The following is a 19,443-nucleotide window of genomic DNA, read 5'->3' on the forward strand; positions in this document are numbered from 1 at the left end:
CAAATTATGCATAAATACAAACACAAAAAATAAAAATATGAACACACTTATTCTACCAAAATTTGGTCACAGGGATAGTGACTTCTACACAGACTTTTAGACTTATTTTATGTTTGCATGATTAGATGTGTGTTGAATGTTTAAGTTTTTTGTTTATTAATTTAATAAATTTCTAATATAGATGATCTTTTGTAATATAGTACAGGTTAAGATAGCCATTCTTGCCTAAATAGCTGAATCCTATATATTCTCTATATAAATCTAGATCTATCTAGTAGGTCTAGAATAGTCTATATATCTAGGCATTTAACTTCATACAATGTACCAAGCTCACTCCAAACATTTGCCCAAAAAAAAAAAAAATAATATAATTATATAAGATCATTAACATTGATGTCCAAAACTGGCTGTTTGAAATATATTTTGGTAAGAAAATCGTAATTTAATTCAAACACCCTGTTATTTTTTTTTTTGTATTGGAGTGATCGTTAAATGAACTTGTGTGTTACCCGTGCTTGTAATCGTGCTAGTATTTGTAATCGTGTTCGCATTATCGTAGTCTGTGAATCGTGACCAGTCTGTACTGTGTTATTGTGTGTATCAGTCGTGTTTTATTGAAATAAAGCCTTGTTTCTAAGGTTATGAATTGACTTAGTATATTACAATTTATTTCAATAAAACCATTCTTAAATGGACAAGTTTTTGCGTCCCAATAGACTGGATGCTGATCCTAGTTCAACTAATGCTTCAGTTACATGGAAACATTGGATTTCTTGTTTTGACAGATTCGCAACGAAGGTAGGGGCTAGTGAAAGCGAACAGTTTGACCTGCTATGCAACTTTGTGTCTCCATCCTTATATCAGTATATTTCTACCTGTTCTAAATACTCAGAAGCAAAATCTATTCTTGAGAATTTATTTGTGAAGGCCCCTAATGAAACATTGGCCAGACATTTGCTTGCAACTTGCAAACAAGAAGTCGATCAAAGTCTTGATCAATTTGTACACAAGCTGAGAGTGAAGGCCAGAGATTGTCAGTTCCGAGCTGTCAGTGCTGACAAAAATGAAGAGGACGCCATTCGCGATGCCTTTGTTAGCGGCATGCGTTCGAGTGTAATTAGACAGAGGCTACTTGAAAAAAGATCCCTTGACTTGAAAATGGCTTTAGATATTGCCAAGACTCTCGACATGGCCCAAAAAGAATCCAGTTCGTTTAGTACTCCGTCTCAATTGGTAGAGTCATCTCTTTCGTCATCGGCAATCTCAACCGAAGAAATGGTGGACTCAGAAACAATCGCAACAGTGAATACTAAATGTTTCTTTTGCGGAGGTAGTCGGCATCTCAGAGCGAAATGCCCTGCCAAAGACTGCATGTGTCATTCGTGCGGGAAAAATGGACATTTTTCGAAGGTTTGCAGGTCTCGCAACACTCCTATAACCAAAACAAAAGTCAAAACATCTCCTAGCCACGAGATTAAAAGACAATCTTGTAAAGATTGTAGCTGCATTAAGGACTCTACACATCTAACATCACTAATTGCTACTTCGTCTGTACCTGGTTTAACTAAATCAACAGTACACATCTCTGTAAATGGCGTGAACCTAAAAGCCCTAATTGATACAGGTAGTGGGGAAAGCTACATTTCTTCAAACATACCAAGAGAGTACGATTGGTCAGTGACACGTTCAAAGCACACAATTTCTATGGCGTCATCTCAACTGTCAAGCGTCACAAGAGGCCACACGTTTGCATCGCTAAAATACAAAGGGGAAGTTTACAATCAATTCAAACTTTCGTTACTAGATGAACTTTGCACTGATGTAGTGCTTGGGTTAGATTTCCTCGCATTACACAAAGAACTGATAATTCCATTCAACGGTGGTCGACCTGCATTTCATGTCTGCTCGCTCAATGCTGTTAAGGTAGAGGCACCACAATTGTTTGCAAATTTATCCCCTGATTGCAGACCTATTGCTACTAAATCTCGTCGTTACTCCTTCCAAGACACACAATTTATTAAAGCTGAAGTTGAGAAATTGATACGAAACGGTATCATTGAACCTTCCAAATCACCTTGGAGAGCTCAAGTCCTTGTCACGACCAATGAGCGGCACAAAAAGCGAATGGTCGTTGATTATAGCCAAACTATAAATAGATTTACTTACCTGGACGCTTACCCCATGCCTAGAGTGGATGAAATGGTGGAGAAAATTTCCAGGTATGAAATCTTTAGCACATTGGATCTGGAGAGTGCTTATCACCAAATATCTATCCAACAGAGCGAAAAGAAATACACAGCCTTCGAAGCTTGTGGTAAACTCTACCAGTTTTGCAGAATACCCTTTGGGGTCACTAACGGTGTAGCTTGCTTCCAGAAAACCATAGACACTATTATAGAAAAAGAAAAGTTGTCTGACACGTTTGCCTATGTCGACAATGTAACAATATGTGGTACAGATGTAGACTCCCATAACAAAAATCTGTTGCATTTTCAGAAGGTAGCTCTGGAATACGGAATAACTTTCAACGAAAGTAAAAGTGTATTTGCTACTAAGAAGGTAAAGCTGCTTGGATATGAAATATCCAAAGGGCATTTGAAGCCGGACCCTGATAGATTTCAAGCTCTGCGAGATTTGCCACCTCCAAAAGATCTGAAGTCTCAGAAAAGGATTGTAGGACTTTTGGCATATTATGCTCACTGGATACCAAATTTCTCCGACAAAATGTATCCTATAATGAAAAATCAAATTTTTCCTGTACCTACAGAAGTAAAAACAGCGTTGGAAGACTTGAAAGAAGAATTGCAGAAAGCAGCAATTTTCACCATAAAGTATGACCATCCTCTAATTGTGGAAACTGATGCTTCTGACATCGCAGTAGCTGCCACTTTAAATCAGGAGGGAAGACCTATTGCATTCTTCTCTAGAACTCTTTCACCTACTGAAAGGCATCAATCTGCCATAGAGAAAGAAGCCACTGCAATAATTGAAGCCATACGCAAATGGAAGCATTATTTGTGTGGCAATCACTTTACCCTTATTACGGACCAGCGGTCTATTTCATACATATTTAAAGACACTCATGACAAGAAAATTAAAAACGATAAGATACAAAGGTGGAAATTGGAACTAGCAAGCTTCAAGTTTGATATACAGTATAGACCTGGGAACGCCAACACAGCAGCAGACACCTTGTCTAGAGGGCACTGTGCAACCATGACGAAACAAAGTAGCCCGAAGACGTACCATGACTACCTGTGTCATCCAGGTGTCACTAGACTTCTACATTATGTCAGGTCAAAGAACTTACCCTTCTCGGTTGAAGAGGTCAGACAGACCATTCAACAATGCAGAACCTGCAATAGAATTAAACCGCAATTCTATAAGGAATTTGCAGGTACGCTCATTAAGGCCACACAGCCGTTTGAAAGAATAAGTGTTGACTTTAAAGGTCCTTTGCCATCAGCTACTCGCAACAAGTATTTGTTAACAATGATTGACGAATATTCGCGGTTTCCATTCGCTTTTCCCTGTCCTGATATGACATCTAAGACAGTAATAAAGTGCTTCGACCAGTTATTTTTCCTCTTTGGAACACCCAGTTACATCCACTCTGATCGTGGCACATCATTTATGTCCACAGAAACTACAGAATATCTACATTCTAAGGGCATAGCCACTAGCAGGACAACGCCCTATAATGCCAAAGGAAATGGGCAAATAGAAAAGCTGAATAAAACATTGTGGCAGGCTATTTTATTAGCATTGGACTCAGGGAAGTTGGAACTATCACAGTGGGAATCTGTGTTGCCCCAGGCACTTCACTCAATTCGATCATTACTGTGTACTTCTACTAATGAAACTCCACACGAACGGATCTTCAAATTCAACAGAAGATCGCCAATGGGAACATCCTTGCCTACTTGGCTACAGAACCCAGGCAAAGTATTACTAAAATCCCCTGTAAGATCTTCAAAATTTGACCCATTGGTACAAGAGGTTGAACTTATTAGCTGCAACCCACAGTACGCCCATATACGATTTCCAAACGGCCGGGAGGAGACAGTGTCGCTTAGGCACCTGGCACCAAAGGAAAGTTCCACGAACGACTATTTCGAACCAGAGAACGGTATTCTGCCTCAGGAGGTCGGTGACTCTTTGGATCTCTCACCAGGGAGTCGCTACGGGCCTGAAACTATCAGTAATTCACAGAGTCCCACCCCAATGATGTACAACCAGCCAGAAGTCATCAGTGACTCACAGGGGAGCCACCCAATGCCAGAGGCCAATATTGACTCGAGTCCCGTACAGGACAGTTACGACTTGCAAGGAGAAAAGTCTACGCCAGAGATACCTCCGGATCCTTCCCTTCATACGCATGGTTATAACCTAAGACCCAGAAAGAAATAGAGGAGGGGTGAATGGAGTGATCGTTAAATGAACTTGTGTGTTACCCGTGCTTGTAATCGTGCTAGTATTTGTAATCGTGTTCGCATTATCGTAGTCTGTGAATCGTGACCAGTCTGTACTGTGTTATTGTGTGTATCAGTCGTGTTTTATTGAAATAAAGCCTTGTTTCTAAGGTTATGAATTGACTTAGTATATTACATGTATTGAATAAAAAAACTTGGCTTATGAATCAAATAAAACAGCTCCAAAAAAGAGAATAAATATTGCCTGGCTTATTAGCATAGACTTAGCCAACCAAAAAATATAGTGATAATAGTCTTAACCCTAGGAAGAGGTGAAGTCATTCGTGTAACATAGGAAAAAGCAACAACCTGACTTAAACACACATTTGAAATTCTTTTTTCTTGCATAAAAAGACAGCTAAGTGGAAGGAAATTGGGTCAGAATCATTGGAAAATGGACAAGCACATTATACAGCATGCTAGTTTTATATATTAAATCTAAAAATAAAGATTTAATAACCACAAAAACAGTGAGTGTCCGAATTCATGTAATGTCCGGAATAAATTTAACTATATTCTAGTTACTAGTACATTTAATCTTAGTTAGAAGTCTCAGATTTACTCTTTAAATAAAAGTCTCTTAAGCTCAAATAATTCTCAGCCTTAGCCTACAGTCTAAGTTTGTCTAAGGCTGTAGAAGTAGAACTAGAAGCAGTCACTTGTCACTAGCTAGTCTCACAGTCTCAGTAGAAGCCTAGCCCTAGGCTGCCTTTCTATCTCTAGTACTCTACTCTAACAGTTTAGATTTTAAATTTTAAATTACAATTATATTTATAGTAGACTCAAAGACTGTAGATCTATAATAAACTATAGATAGTGACTATAGACATCTAGAATTCTAGATTAAATAGATCTACTTGATCTAGACAAGTAAGTTCACTAAGTCAACTAACTAAGATTACTAAGACTAAGTCTAAGAGTAAGACTAAAACTTAAAACTCTCATCATTATTGACATTATGATTCATTATCAATGACTATCTTAAACGTCTTAGTCACTCTTAACCAATAACTGACTTAACTCTGTTAACAGTTAACACTAATATATAACAGTGGAAGTCTGTACTCACTTTACTGTCTTTTTTAGTGTGAAAGTTTAGTCTCAGTTGACTGTCACTACTGAGTACTGTCAGTGACTGAACAGACTGTCTCGTCACTGACTCAGTGTCTGACTCGGAGTCTAGCTCTAGCTAAGAGTAGCTAGAATCTTAGATTCTTGAAACTATCTAGATATAGATCTAGATGTAAACCTAGATTAGATCTGCATAGATTCGGAACCTAATAATTGATGATGTAGAATGTAGTACTAATCTAGTTTACTTTTTACTAATTTAGAATCTAGTTATTCTAGACTTGGTGTCGGTCTAGTTTACAAGTGAACACTTACAGTGTCGCCATATGGCAATATTTAAAATTCAACCCAATGCCCAAGTATTTCAATTAACACTAACGAAACAAAACAGAACAAAATGTCCTTTCTGAGTGTGTCGACGTGCTGCTAAGACAATCCTTCACTTAGTAACTTACGAATTTTTCTGAGTTTTAGAATTCTAGATCTAGTAAGCCTTTAAAATTTAAGTTTTTTAGATTTTTTTATTAAATTAAATGTAAAGTCTAAAATAAAGTCTCTAAGTCACTTTAACTTTCACTAAGTTGACTAGTATAAGTGTCATTAAAGTGATTAAAATTAAAGAAATGGTAAATTCATACTTCTTAACTAAATGTTCAGGCTTGAAAACACCTACAATATGCAACAAAAGGAAAATTAATGCACACAAAGTTTAAGATTTTGATAGATAGTCAAGTTATATAGGCCTATATATATAGGCCTACACACACACACACACACACATATATATAGGCCTATATATATATATATATAAAATAACTAAAATACACAAGGCAAAGGCAGGTATTTCAACTTAATTAAGAATTAATTTGTAAACTGTATTTTTATGCCTTATATGGATACAAGTAAAAAAAAAATGTTCACAAAATTTAATATTTCTTAAGATATATTTAGAACATTTATATTTTATTGTAGAAATAAACTAGGCTAGGAGCAGAAAAGTATGTAGTAACTATACAAAATTATTAAACACTAATTTAATTATTGTCTAGAATGTGTACTGTGGCTATTTTTGTGGAATCACAAGAAGTTGAGGGCTCGATGAGGCTGTGTCTATTGCCTGGCTGTCACCATGCCAGACCATTGTGTCATGGCCACTTTTTAAGGGAACAAAGGTATTAAGTATTAATGCATGAAACACCAGCAGCCAACTGACAAAACTTGGCCGACCTATCATAGGATCCTAAGGCGCTATAGTAATTATTTAAATGTTTCAACTAAAGTAACACTTTTTATATCAATAACAGTAAACCTAGATAGTTTTGAATAACTAAATATTTTAGCATTGCTATTGGTGAAATCTTGAAAGTGAATTTTTTCAGAAAACTAAGAGGAAGCCAAAAAAGGATCTATTTTGGGACAAGAAACATCAGATTTAAAGGAAGACATATCTCTTCTATCTTTAGGAGGAGGAACATGTGTGTACATTTTTTTCAAGTTGGATGACATTTTAATTTTTAAACAGTTAAAATATTTGAAGTAATTTTGTTTCATATAACCAATATATTTTATATATTTGTATGCTTAAATGTATGTATTTATTTTGTTTCAGAATGAAAAAGAGGACTTTTCAAATTCGGACGAAGAAACTCAGCCATATACAAAAAATAGCTAAGAAAATCACTGCACCTTTATCACCAAAGGTTTCTAAGGGCTTATTTTTAAGATCTTCTAGCGAAACCTGTCAAACAAGACTTAAAAATGGCTAGATTTTTAAAATGATTTAATGAATTGATGTTTTAGTTTAGATGCTAGAACGTCATTGCTTATCTTAAAACTATATTTCTTCTTCAGAATCTACAATCAATATTTTGAAAACCCTGCTGGAGGTTAAGCACCAGGGGATTTCACTCTCTGAGCAAGAGGTGGGATTAGAAGACAAGGTCCAGCAACTTGGGGGGAAGAAAGTTTTGCAGCGAGCCTGCCCCTTTCTAGCCTGGTAGAATTTGATAACCATGAGGAGAAGTTGTCTGATCCAATATAAAGAAAGTTTTTGGTAGATCATTTGATTGTATATTCATAAATGCTAATTGACTAAACTGATAGCCTTTTTTATAACTTTGAAGTTGGTTTGTTTACATATGCATAAATGCTGTTAATTGTACTGTTTTTTTTTTGTTATGACTGGTTTTAAAAACAAAAATGCTTTTGCAGATAGACTAAGACAGTTTGCAGCACCCAGTGCCAAACTCTGGAAGAACCTGAGATGCCGCTGACCCTAAACTGTATCGGCACTGCTGTTCCTTTGGATACATCAGCTGGGTGGAGTGGGGGGAACTGATGTGTGGGCGACATCGTTCCGACCACAGCTAATGCCCAGGCATTCATCTCATTTCCATGAGATGATCCATAGTCGCTTCGCGACTAAAGGAGGCCATAGAACTGTGACATTTTGGTGGTATAAATTTGAAACAGATAGCAATAAAACTATTGGACTTTGTGATGACAACAACATTGCAATGTGATTTCAATTGGGCAGGAAACTAGGCTGGAAAGTGAACGGAGTGGCAAGAAGAGGGTTCCAACATTGTCAACTTTGGGTGATAATTACAGGTCAGTGTAATCTAATATATATCTTATATTTTGTCAGTTATTAGAAAAAGTAATGACAGTACTTCAATCTAGTAATTACACTTGTAAAGAATTGTTTCAGTAATAATAATCTATATATATAATTCTCTTCATGGCTCAAGAGTTTGGACACAGCGTAAAGGAAATATTACTCTTTTATTTCTGCAAATTGGATGGACTAGAGTTACCCTACAAAAAAAAAAAAGAAGGGAGGGTGTCACAGTCTTGGTTGACATTGCCTGTAATATGTTCACCTCAGGTTAAGAGGGTGAAAAGACACGTGAAACTCCAGATATAGAAACAGGGAGTAAGAATGACTAAATTGACTTTTAGTTCAGCCAGTAGTATCTTTGGGTCCTGTGCGGACAGCAGTGACTTAGAGAGTCAAGTAGTATATTTTGAGCAGTCGAAGCCAGTAGTCTTTTGAGACAGTACACATATTTTTATAGTTTTTCTCTGGACTTAGAGAGTCAAGTAGTAACTTTGAAGTTTATTGTTACCCGCTGTGATGTGGATGTGAATTAATAAGATTTAGTATATTGGATATTTAATGCCGCTGTTATGTGGACGCGACTGTATTCTATGCATTGGATCATTTTTGTAACTACCATGAAGTGTTTTATTAAATAAATGTTATATCTTATCTGCCGAAATTGGACTTATTCAATCTTTACCATTTGTGTTCGTTACGTGTCAAGTGTGACTCCAGGAAGCACGAACCCAGCATTCCACAGCATTCACATTCTTCAACATTACACCATTTAACCTTTTACAGGGGGAGAACTAGAAGTATTCACCCGTCACAAAATAGGAGGGCCGGACTTAACCATAGTGACCAAGAAGTCATAGAAAGAGAACAAGTAATCTACTCTGTATTCATCTAGAAGGGCCGGACTTAATCATTGTAGGGCCCAATGCGAAATGGATTTCGCGGGGCCCAGTTTTGGTAGGAATACAAATAATAAGTGAAAATTAAGAGTTTGTATTACAAAATAAATTTGTCTTTGCATTTTATTCATTCTTTACTACGTACACACATAGATCACGCTCAATAGCAAGAATTACCAAATGTTTCAATCTATCTACGAGAATTGTTGACCTCAAGTAATTCTTCATTAGTTTTAGGCGTGAGAAGCTTCTTTCACTAGATTCCACAATTACGGATATTGCATAATGCCATTTCTTTTAATTGCGCGTAGGATTGGCATTTTCCATATTGAATGACACCCCAAAATGACAATTTTTGTCTATATATTTCAGGAGATTTGTATGAGTTTTCAAAAGATATTAATAATTTCTGGATATTTCCAGAACTTTTTCGTATATTTTGCAATTTTAGGAGATTTCCAGGAGCTCCTGGTAAATAGACAGGAGGCTGTGGGAAATCTGTTATATAAGTTATAAAATGGTTTAATTTAATAATTTAAACACCTAGAATTAGCGAGGGTCCTATGAAAGTGTGGGTCCCACTGCGGCTGCATAGGTTGCAGTAGCCTAAGGCCAGCCCTTCAAAATAGCGGCATATGCTACGCCACTGGTTGACTAGTAATCTTTATTATCCATAAGGAAATTTGTCTCACAATTTGTGCATTACACCCAAAAGTAAATAAGATAAGATAATATAATTTTTATTGATCCAATCTAATGGAAATTCAGTTTGACTACAATTGACTAAGTAAATACCAGTACCTGTATCTGATAGGTGGTAGAAATAAAATGTCATTTTCTCACATCAAATAGCTGATGACATTGCATTTTCTTTGGGTTATAGACTGGAAAAATATTTTAATGACTTCCGAGATAAATCATAAAATTTTTAACAAAAAAAAAATTATGTTTTGTTTCAGCTTCTGTTCGACAGACAAAACATTTTAAAGCAAGCAAAGAAGAAGAAATATTTTTATGCATAAAAGTGTATCTTAGGAACACGTGTGACAGGCAAGATAGTCAGGATAGAAGAAGGGAAATTTGTATTATAATTTTATTAAAATCCTTTTTATTATTATGTCCAAAATTTTTTTTACTACTTTACAGTATTAGATTCATTGATGCTTTAGCATTATATTTCCTTGTAAATTCCTTTTTATGAGTATATGTATATGCAAACAAATTATTTTCTTAATCCTTTCTTTTTTCATATGCTTTTGGAGAGACAACTCAAGTGTGAAAATATGAGTTTTTTTACTTTTAGAATTGAATTTGTATTTTAAATTTTTATTTGTTGTTGTAAATAATTCATTTTTTTTTAATAATTGATGTGATTTTTGTTTGTGCATTACCCTAACCCTATATATTTTGATAAAAGCTATTTTTGTATGTGTCCAAAGTCTTTTTTTTTTTTTTTTTTTTTTAAACCCAGTCAGAAGTTATAAGATAATAGTTTTTAATTAAATAATTGAGTGAGAGATAACTTATAACATTAATAACATTACATTTATTTCCTTTTTTTATTCTACATGTATATTTAGTGTATTTTTATATTTTGTGTCACGCATACATTTTTTTTCAATTTCTTGTTCAGTGTTTTATCAAGTTTTGTATGAGCTTTATGTTAAGTTCCCATTTTAAATTAAAAGTTATGTTTGATGCTGGCATATTTGTTTAATAAATGTCTATTTAATATCTTAAATAAAACTTTAAAATGTAATGCTTTTTATATTTATTATCATACATACATCTTAAAAATGAATTGCTTTTTATATTTTGTATGCTTGGTAAAAAAAAATAATCAAGACATATATTATTTTTAATTGAATAATAAGTTCCTTTTGTCTCGAAAGGCAATGGATACGCCCAAATGAGTCACTGGTTTTGCTTTAATCTTGAGACGGGGAAGAATCTGGTGTGGCTAATCAAGCCAATTCTAGAGCGGCAGACTTTGCCACAATATATACATGTGTATGCCTCTGATTCAGGGCTAGCGGATAGGGCAGCTTTCTTTTTTTCCCTCTTGATTAAGGCTGCTTCAGTTCTTTTGTTCTCAGCGAGGGTTGTCCCAGCACACACAGTCTGTCTCCATGCACTCCAGTCTTTGGCTATATTTTCCCACATACTTTCGCTGATGCCTGTGATGGCTCTCATGTCTCGCTTGCAGACATCTCTATATGTTAGTCTTGGGTGGCCCTTGGGTCGGACTCCTTCCACAAGCTCAGCATATAAGATATATTTAGGGATTCTACCATCTGGCATGTGGGTGACATGTCCGAGCCAGCGTAATCTTCTTTGTGTCAGGAGAGCATACATGCTGTTCTTATAAATATGCCTCAGGATACCTAATAAAACCTTAATTTTTATTACTATTTAATTATTTAAAAAAATGGAGCAAATGCAGGTTTGATTATCCCTAACTAAACCCTAATTCGATTGTTATTACTTAACCATTGGGCCAGCACCAGATCGATATCGGCACAATAAAGGTTATTCCTAACTAAACCCTAATAACTTTTCAATTACTTAACCATATAGGGCTAGAACAGGAATGATAATGGCACAATAAAAGTTTTCCCTAATTGAGTTCCAATAAAAATGTCAGATACTTAATGAGACCAGCATCAGAATGATAATGACATGATAAAGAGTTTCCCTAATTGAGCCCTAATAAAAATGTCAGTTACTGAACCATTGGGGCTAGTATGGGCTTCTTTACTATACAATTCTGGAAATCCCTAATGAATCTGGTAGTGGTTTTGCCCATTCTGGGCCGATATTGTCCCCTTTAATGACACCAATGTGCTAATGATAACCGCGTCCATTTGGGCCCTCATTTGGCTGTTTAGGGCTGCAATTAGAACAATAAACCCTAATAAAATAAAACGTAACCGGGCCACATTATAAGCATGTTAATAGGGTAGTGGCTCGATCAGGACTGTGTAGCAAAGTGCAGCGGAAAATGTCTATAAGAATTTAAATGTTCAATTTGTAATGTATTAAGTTTAAACATAACAATTAGCAACTTTTACATTTTTCTTTATCAATATTGTAACGTTTCTCACTATCCAGGCTTTCTGCAAACTGCACCACACGACACAACTAATTATAAAGAACTTGATAACTCAGGGATCCAAAGTAACAGTTTAATTTCAAATACATCACAAATACTGTACAGTTGGCAACAACATCGCACTGACTGTCCAAAAACCTGCCTCTGCTCCGGACTGACTTAACACACCGTTCTGGTTCTGACTTCGCCTCGTACTGGTCACATTGCCAGGTAACGTGAAGTGTCTTGAGTCTAACACACTCGCTCTTATATAGGGTCCCTACAGGCCTTCTAGAATCGGATGGAATGCGCGCGACCATTGGTTGATCACATGCGCCGTGACTTGCGTGCGTAATATACAACACTGGTCTTTGCCGAACTGGCGTGTGCTGTCACTCGTCACAGTTGACCACTCGTCTAGCGCTGGCCTGTGGCGATTTGCGTAGTCTAAAACCCACAGCACTACCCCCATCTGTGTCGCCACCAGGTTTATAGCAATGTAACGAATCAATATTTAGGCTCTCTGCAACTTCACCAAACTACACTGCCAACTTGAAGAACTTGACAACTCAGGTCTCCAACAAATTAACGTACAAGTCCAATAAATAACAGCCAATACTGTACAATTGGCAACACGTAACACAGACTGCACAATGTTCTAGATATCTGAACCGTCGTATCAACTCTGTACTGCAGGACGAACTCTACTGGCTTCCGTTGACTGTGCCGTAACGTAGTGGACTGACTCGTAGATCGGGAAGTCACGAATCTCACCTCATATCGAAGGCACCGATCTCACTATCCAGGCTCTCTGCAAACTGCACATACACGATACCAGCAACTCAAAGAACTTGACAACTCAGTGCTCCAAATAGTTTGTAAAGTCTACTTCAATTTCATAAACGCAATAGTTTAATGTCAATAAATAACAGCCAATACTGTACAATTGGCAGCACGTAACACAAGACTACAAATATCTCTCCGTTAATAACCGTACCGCCGTATCAACTCTTGCATTGGCCTCTCCGTCTCGTCCCGGACTTGTACTGAGCGTACTGAACCCCGTTAGGAACTGTGACACCTCTGCTCTTTATATATGGTCCCAACTAGCCTTCTAGAACCGGAAGGGACATCGCTCGATCCTTCTGAGTGGTCACCCGATTACATCCTTCGTGACGCACTTGATCTCTACTCACAACACAGATTCTTCCCGAACTGTCTTGGCTGACCGTCGTAACTCGTCACGATTGACCGCTCGATCATTTCTCTATAGCGCTGGCCTGGGGCAATAGGCGTCGGCTGTCTACACACACCACTAGGGCCTATATAACTGATTGATTTATTCATTTCTTTGTCAAGAAAATTTACAGGACAAAATTTTGTATCTATGGCAGGGGGGGGGGCGTTCCAATTCAAGCATCTATATTGATGCCCAAAATACGGCCCAGGGATAGAGATGTGGTTCTGTCCGGCCCGCCGAAACGTCGGCACAAAGTGTAGAAAATACATCCACCCTTTCCACACACAAAAAAAAAAGGTTGAAAAATTTATCTAATTGTCCATACATTTTTCTCTGATGGATTGGTACCATGACCTTTAAACATTGGTACGTTTATGAAATTGAAGTAGACTTTACATTTAGAATCTACCAAGAAAAGTGAACAGTACTTTTTTTCTTTTGGCGAAACATGATAATATGCCAAGCTTGGCCAGTTTATTTGGTTTGTAAAGAAAGTGTAGCTGATTAAAAAACAACAACATATATATAAGCGGTATTATAAAACAAATATGCAATGGCGGCATTCTTGTTAAACTACGCCTAGAGATGGGAGGATCGATGGGAAAATTTACCAAACAAGAGACAAGAAAAGGAGTCGTTGGCTATAGCTAGCTACAATGTTGCTTACATTTTAAGTAGCCTACATAGAAGCCATTTTCAGACGCGTAAAGAATAGGTAACTTTCATTGATGGTACTAGTTACAGATCCACCGGTTTCTAATAAAATTGTTTCAGGTTAATTTAATTTCGTTTTTGTACCCTCTCGGTCATAGGTTGTCGGAAATTAAAATGGTCAGCTGGTCTAATTAAGTTGGACATCAGTGTACGCGGTGAACTATTATGAAAAGCATCCAGCTTGCGAAAAAAAGGGGGTGGGGTGGAGGCCAGAGAGAGAGAGAGAGAGAGAGAGAGAAGGAGAGAAAAAAAAATGAGACAAGAAGTATGGGTGTTATGGAGACTATGGAGTGTGTGTGTATGTGTGTTTCTATAAGGTGACGGTGAGAAGAAGTTAGCGATTGGTTGGTGGCTTATACTGTGAGGATGATGAAATTACAATAGGGCCTCTCGTAATGCAAAAGTAACACAGAAAAAAAAAAGCGTATATTAAATGTAATTGTATAAATTAGTTTATTGGATCAGTCATGTGATTAAATTTGTAATAGGTCTGGAATAACAATAAAAAATCTGAGCAATTAGAAATATTTTTTTTACTAATTGTTTTTATTTAGCGCAATTTCAAGCTTTTAGCTTTCTCAATGCGCTATGATCCTATCACTTGTCTGGACCAGTTGGGAAAAATACGAATTCAGCTTGCACTTAATTCAGTCAAGTACTATTTCTTTCGCTTGTTTGAGATACAAAACAAAGTAGTTTATTACCAATAGTTAATTTAAATAACTAATTGGTTATTATTTTTTATATTGATTCTTGTTGTAGAATATTCGTGTTACACAAATAACAAACTAGTGTTTAAGAGGGAAGACATATTAGGAACTCCATTTATTACGTAAACACAAGCGGTGTTGCACTGACGCGCTAGTGTGCAAATGTACATATATTACTATTATGTTACATCTCTCTTCTTTAATTTAGAAAATCTATTTATCAGAATAACTAACAAACTAGTCAACTAAAAAGTCTAATCAGTTCATCACAAATCAAGTCTCTTGGGTTTGTTAACTATTCTGCCTGAGCGTGTTACATAAGGTTCATTTGGTCTAGAGGTGTTAGAAGAAGCAGTGTGTAGTGGCGGCTCAAAATCTAGTGTAGTTTGTAATCTTGGACTCTCTAGATTTAGTGGTTCTGGTTGTTCTGAGATGTCATCTGGAAAGTCATAAATATTGTCAAATCTGTTTGCTTTCTCAGAAGACTTTCTGATGTGTATTCTGTTTCTTCTGTAGACCTTATTTCCACTTTTGACATTATACGATCTAGGCTTAGAATGCTTCGAAACTACTGTTCCTGGTTTCCACTCAGAATTAAGTTGCATTCTGACTGCCGTTCCGTTTTGTAGTGGATTATGACTCTTAACTCCTTTCCTCTTATCATAACAATGTTTCTCAGACTGTTTCTCGGAGTCAAAGTGTTTCTTCACCACCTTGAGATCTGGTGTCTTGGTAGGTATTAGCGGTTCTGACACATTTTGATTCTGTTGTTCAGCACACCTGCTACAATCCCTAACTGTCACTTCAATGTCTGCATTCATGCCTGGCCAATACATGACTTCTCTGGCTCTCTGCTTACACTTGACTATTCCTAAGTGAGACTTGTGAATCAGATTTAGCATGTATTTACGTAAGCTTGGTGGCATGACTATTCTCAGACCTTTGTATATAATACCATCCGAAGTTGATAACTGGTCTCTTGAATCCCAATACGGCCTGACTTCAATTGGAGTCTCGCTTCTTGTGTCTGGCCAACCAGTCATAATTACTTCAAGAAGCATTGAAAGTTCCTTGCTTGTACAGTCTTTAATTTCATTGTATTTCGAATCACTTACAGAGATCATATGCACTGAATCATCTGTAAATTCACATGTCTGTGTATCAGTATTTGGTAGATGTGCACGAGAAAGTGTATCGGAGATAAACATTTCCTTGCCTTTTCTGTAACAGACTTTCAGATCATACCACTGCAGTCTTATTAGCATCTTCTGTATTCTCATTGGTGCTGACAATAGAGGTTTCTTGAAGATTTGCTCCAGAGGTTTGTGATCATTATAAACTGTTACTTCTTTACCAAATATGTAGCAGTGAAATTTGCTTGTACTATACACAATTGAGAGCATTTCCTTCTCAATTTGAGCATATCTTGTTTCTGTATCGGTGAGAGCTCTTGATGCGTATGCAATTATACGACCTTCCTGGAGTAATACTGCTCCCAGTCCATCTGTACTTGCATCACATTCTATCTCTACGTTCTTGTTGACATCATAATATGCTAAAACTGGAGGGTTTGTACAAAGATGTTTCAATTCTTCAAAACTCTTGTTTTGTTCATGATTCCATTGAAATTCTACATCATCTTTTAGAAGCTTTCGTATTGGAGCATCTGCTTGACTTAGATTAGGAATAAATTTTGCTAGGTACTGAATTAAACCTAGAAATCTTCTGATTCCATCTTTGTCTTGAGGAGCTGGCATGTCAATAATTGCCTTTATCTTTGCTGGATCTGGTTCTAAACCTTTCTCTGACAAGATATGGCCCATATAAGGTACTCTGTTTTGCCTTATCTTGCACTTGTCATAGTTCAGCTTTAGATTGTACTTCGTTGCTCTTTGCATGACTTGTTTCAAAATGTGATCATGATGCTCAACATCTCTACCAGCTACTAGAATGTCGTCTATGATGACATATGCTCCTTCAATTCCTTGAAGCATTTCATCCATAATTCTTTGGTAAATTTCTGGCGCTGATTTGATACCAAAAGGTAATCGTAACCATCTATATCTTCCCAGAGGTGTGTTGAAAGTTGTGAGAAATGAAGATTCTCTTTCAAGCTTTATTTGCATAAACCCTGACTTGGCATCGAGAACTGAGAATATCTTCGAATCTGGAATATTAGTGATCACATCTTCAATAGTTTTCATCGGGTGATGTTCCCTTCTGATTGCTTTATTGAGATCTTTTGGATCAATACATATTCTAACTTTGTCATTCCTGAACGAAACAACCATGGAGCTAACCCATTCAGTAGGTTCATGTACGGCAGTAATAAATCCATCAGCTTGCATTTCTTTAAGTTTTTCTTCAACTTTATTGCGTAGAGATGCTGCTAAGCGACGTGGTGGATGAATAACTCCTTTAGCATTTTCCTGTAACTGAATCTTGTATTCTCCTGGCAGTGTTCCAGTTGTTTTCAGCATTTCAGGAAATTCTCTTTGTAACTCGTCTTCTGCCTTGGATTCTATGCTGTCTATCCGTTGTAGTAGTCCTAAACATTCTGCTGTGTCACCACTCAAAATGTTCTCTTGACTAATGTCTACTACCTCAAACCTTGCTTTCACCTCTTGGATATTATTTTTCAAAGGTAGCACTACTGCTCCTAAAGTCTTAATAACATGATTAGAGTAAGACTTGAGCGACTTTGCTGAATAAGCAAGTTTTACTTTGTCTTTGAGCTTTTCAAACTCTGACTTGACAAGAATGTTACATCTTGCACCAGTGTCGATACGAAAAATTAATGTCTTGCCATGCACAACTAGTTTTACAGTCCACTTGTCTTCAACGACATTGATATTCTCAATATTACCCTTTTTATACTGGCTACTTGCAGTGCTAACAGGTATAATATTTTCATCACTGTGACTGTCATCTTCTACTAGATTGACGTTGCGTCTTTTTCTGCACATTTGAAACCAGTGGTTTTTCTTCTTGCAGAAATTGCATGTGGTTCCTATTGCTGGACATTTTCCCTTTTCGTGGTTCTTGCCGCATTTACTACATAATTTATCTGAGTTGTCTTTAGACTTCTGCTTGAGTACATTGTGTGACCCTCTCTTGATCGCTGGAACTTCTTGGCCCCTAAACATTTTCACTTGGCTTTGCGACATCTCATATTGTTGTCCTATTTCTATAGCCTTGCTAAGGGTCAACTTCTGTCCCTGATCAAGAAGTCTTAATTGTACCTTTTCGTGTATGACTCCACTAATGATCAAATCAATAAGCATATCGTCTGGGTTGTCATACTCACAGTCCATAATGAGAAGCTTTAGGTCTTTAACAAAGTTATCAAAACTTTCTCCTTCTACCTGCTTTCTCTGATGTGCTCTAAATCTAGACACTCTTTTATTTTGTCTTGGCCTTATGTAGTCTTCTATTTTCTTTAATAGAAATTGCGGATCTCCCTCTTCACTATCAGTAATATTTAGAGTTTTGTAAACTTCACGGCCTTGTTGACCTATCCACATTCCCAGCCATCCGGCTTTTTGTTTACTATCGGCACCAGCTAACGGTCCTTTGAAACAAAAGCTCACCTGCTGTTGAAACCTTAGAAACTCTTGATACAGATCTTTAGCATTCCAATTCAAGATTGGTTGCTCAAAATAAAAAGAAGCCATTATTAGATTAATAAAAACCTTTGTCTGGACAGCTTTTTAAGTTTTATTCTGACACCATGTAGAATATTTGTATTACACAAATAACAAACTAGTGTTTAAGAGGGAAGACATTTTAGGAACTCCATTTATTACGTAAACACAAGCGGTGTTGCACTGACGCGCTAGTGTGCAAATGTACATATATTACTATTATGTTACACTTGTGTTGTCAGGTATGTTAATTATTAATTGTGCGAAATTTCAGCTTGATCAGAAACCTAAAAGTTTCTTTTTCAGACCTTAGTGTGATCTATAAGGCAGATGAACGTGTACAAACTTTTGCCTAGACAGACACACAGAGTGAGTTGATATAGTGCTCCATAACACTCGTACTCCTTGTCTCACTTTTTTTTCTCTCTCTCCTCTCTCTGGCCTCCACCCCACCCCCTTTTTCCGCAATCTGGTTATCATAATAGTTTACCACGTACCACGGATGGCTGCCTGGTCGTGCGGTTTGCGCGCTGGACTGTCGTTCAGATTTATCGATGGTCCAGAGTTCAAACCCAGCTCGCTCCCATCCCCCGTGGTCCTGCGGGAGGTTTGGACTAGAAAGTAATTATCTTCCACTTTGAAGGAACATCCGAAACATGTAAAACATTTTACAAACAAGCTTTTTAAAAAGGAAGATAGATCTATAATAGATCTAATATATATAGTTCGTTCCATCTAGCTCTAAAATTGTCTTAACAGAAAGAACCAAAATAAAAGTAGGATACGCAATTTATTAAAAATCTGCCAGTGTCTATTTCTAAATCGACGAATAACTGAAATTCATATATCGCAATTTTCGTAGTAGAGACAGACTAGTAAACGTAGTGTCATATAGGGCTTTATTTTTATTTGATTGATCCAAGTTACGTGGTCTAAAATGGGCCGATGTGTCAGTTAACAAACAAATCAATGATGTTTTTTTTTT

The 19,443-nt window shown here is 36.7% G+C and overlaps 1 protein-coding gene and 1 long non-coding RNA gene across 4 annotated transcripts in view; one reads left to right on the forward strand and one right to left on the reverse strand.

The window, feature by feature from the left end:
* LOC106066212 (polynucleotide 5'-hydroxyl-kinase NOL9-like) overlaps positions 1-19,443 on the reverse strand; it is a 329,067-nt gene that overhangs the window by 12,885 nt on the left and 296,739 nt on the right. The window contains exon 1 of one of the 2 annotated variants that reach the window (XM_056027007.1): positions 5,542-5,718. The exons of the other annotated variant lie outside the window; for it this stretch is intronic. The gene's annotated coding sequence lies outside the window, so the exon portion shown is untranslated. Of the gene's footprint in view, positions 1-5,541; positions 5,719-19,443 lie in introns of those variants that run through there. 2 annotated transcript variants of the gene reach the window in all.
* LOC106059148 (uncharacterized) lies at positions 5,860-10,759 on the forward strand. 2 transcript variants are annotated; one of them, XR_008777587.1, is made up of 7 exons: positions 5,860-6,030; positions 6,593-6,796; positions 6,923-7,018; positions 7,153-7,243; positions 7,395-7,596; positions 7,755-8,153; positions 10,019-10,759. It is a non-coding gene; the product is annotated as an uncharacterized LOC106059148 (long non-coding RNA). The 2 variants fall into 2 exon arrangements; XR_008777588.1 differs by having other exon boundaries at positions 6,593-6,715.

Source organism: Biomphalaria glabrata, chromosome 4, assembly GCF_947242115.1.
Source record: "Biomphalaria glabrata chromosome 4, xgBioGlab47.1, whole genome shotgun sequence".
Lineage (NCBI taxonomy): Eukaryota > Metazoa > Mollusca > Gastropoda > Planorbidae > Biomphalaria > Biomphalaria glabrata.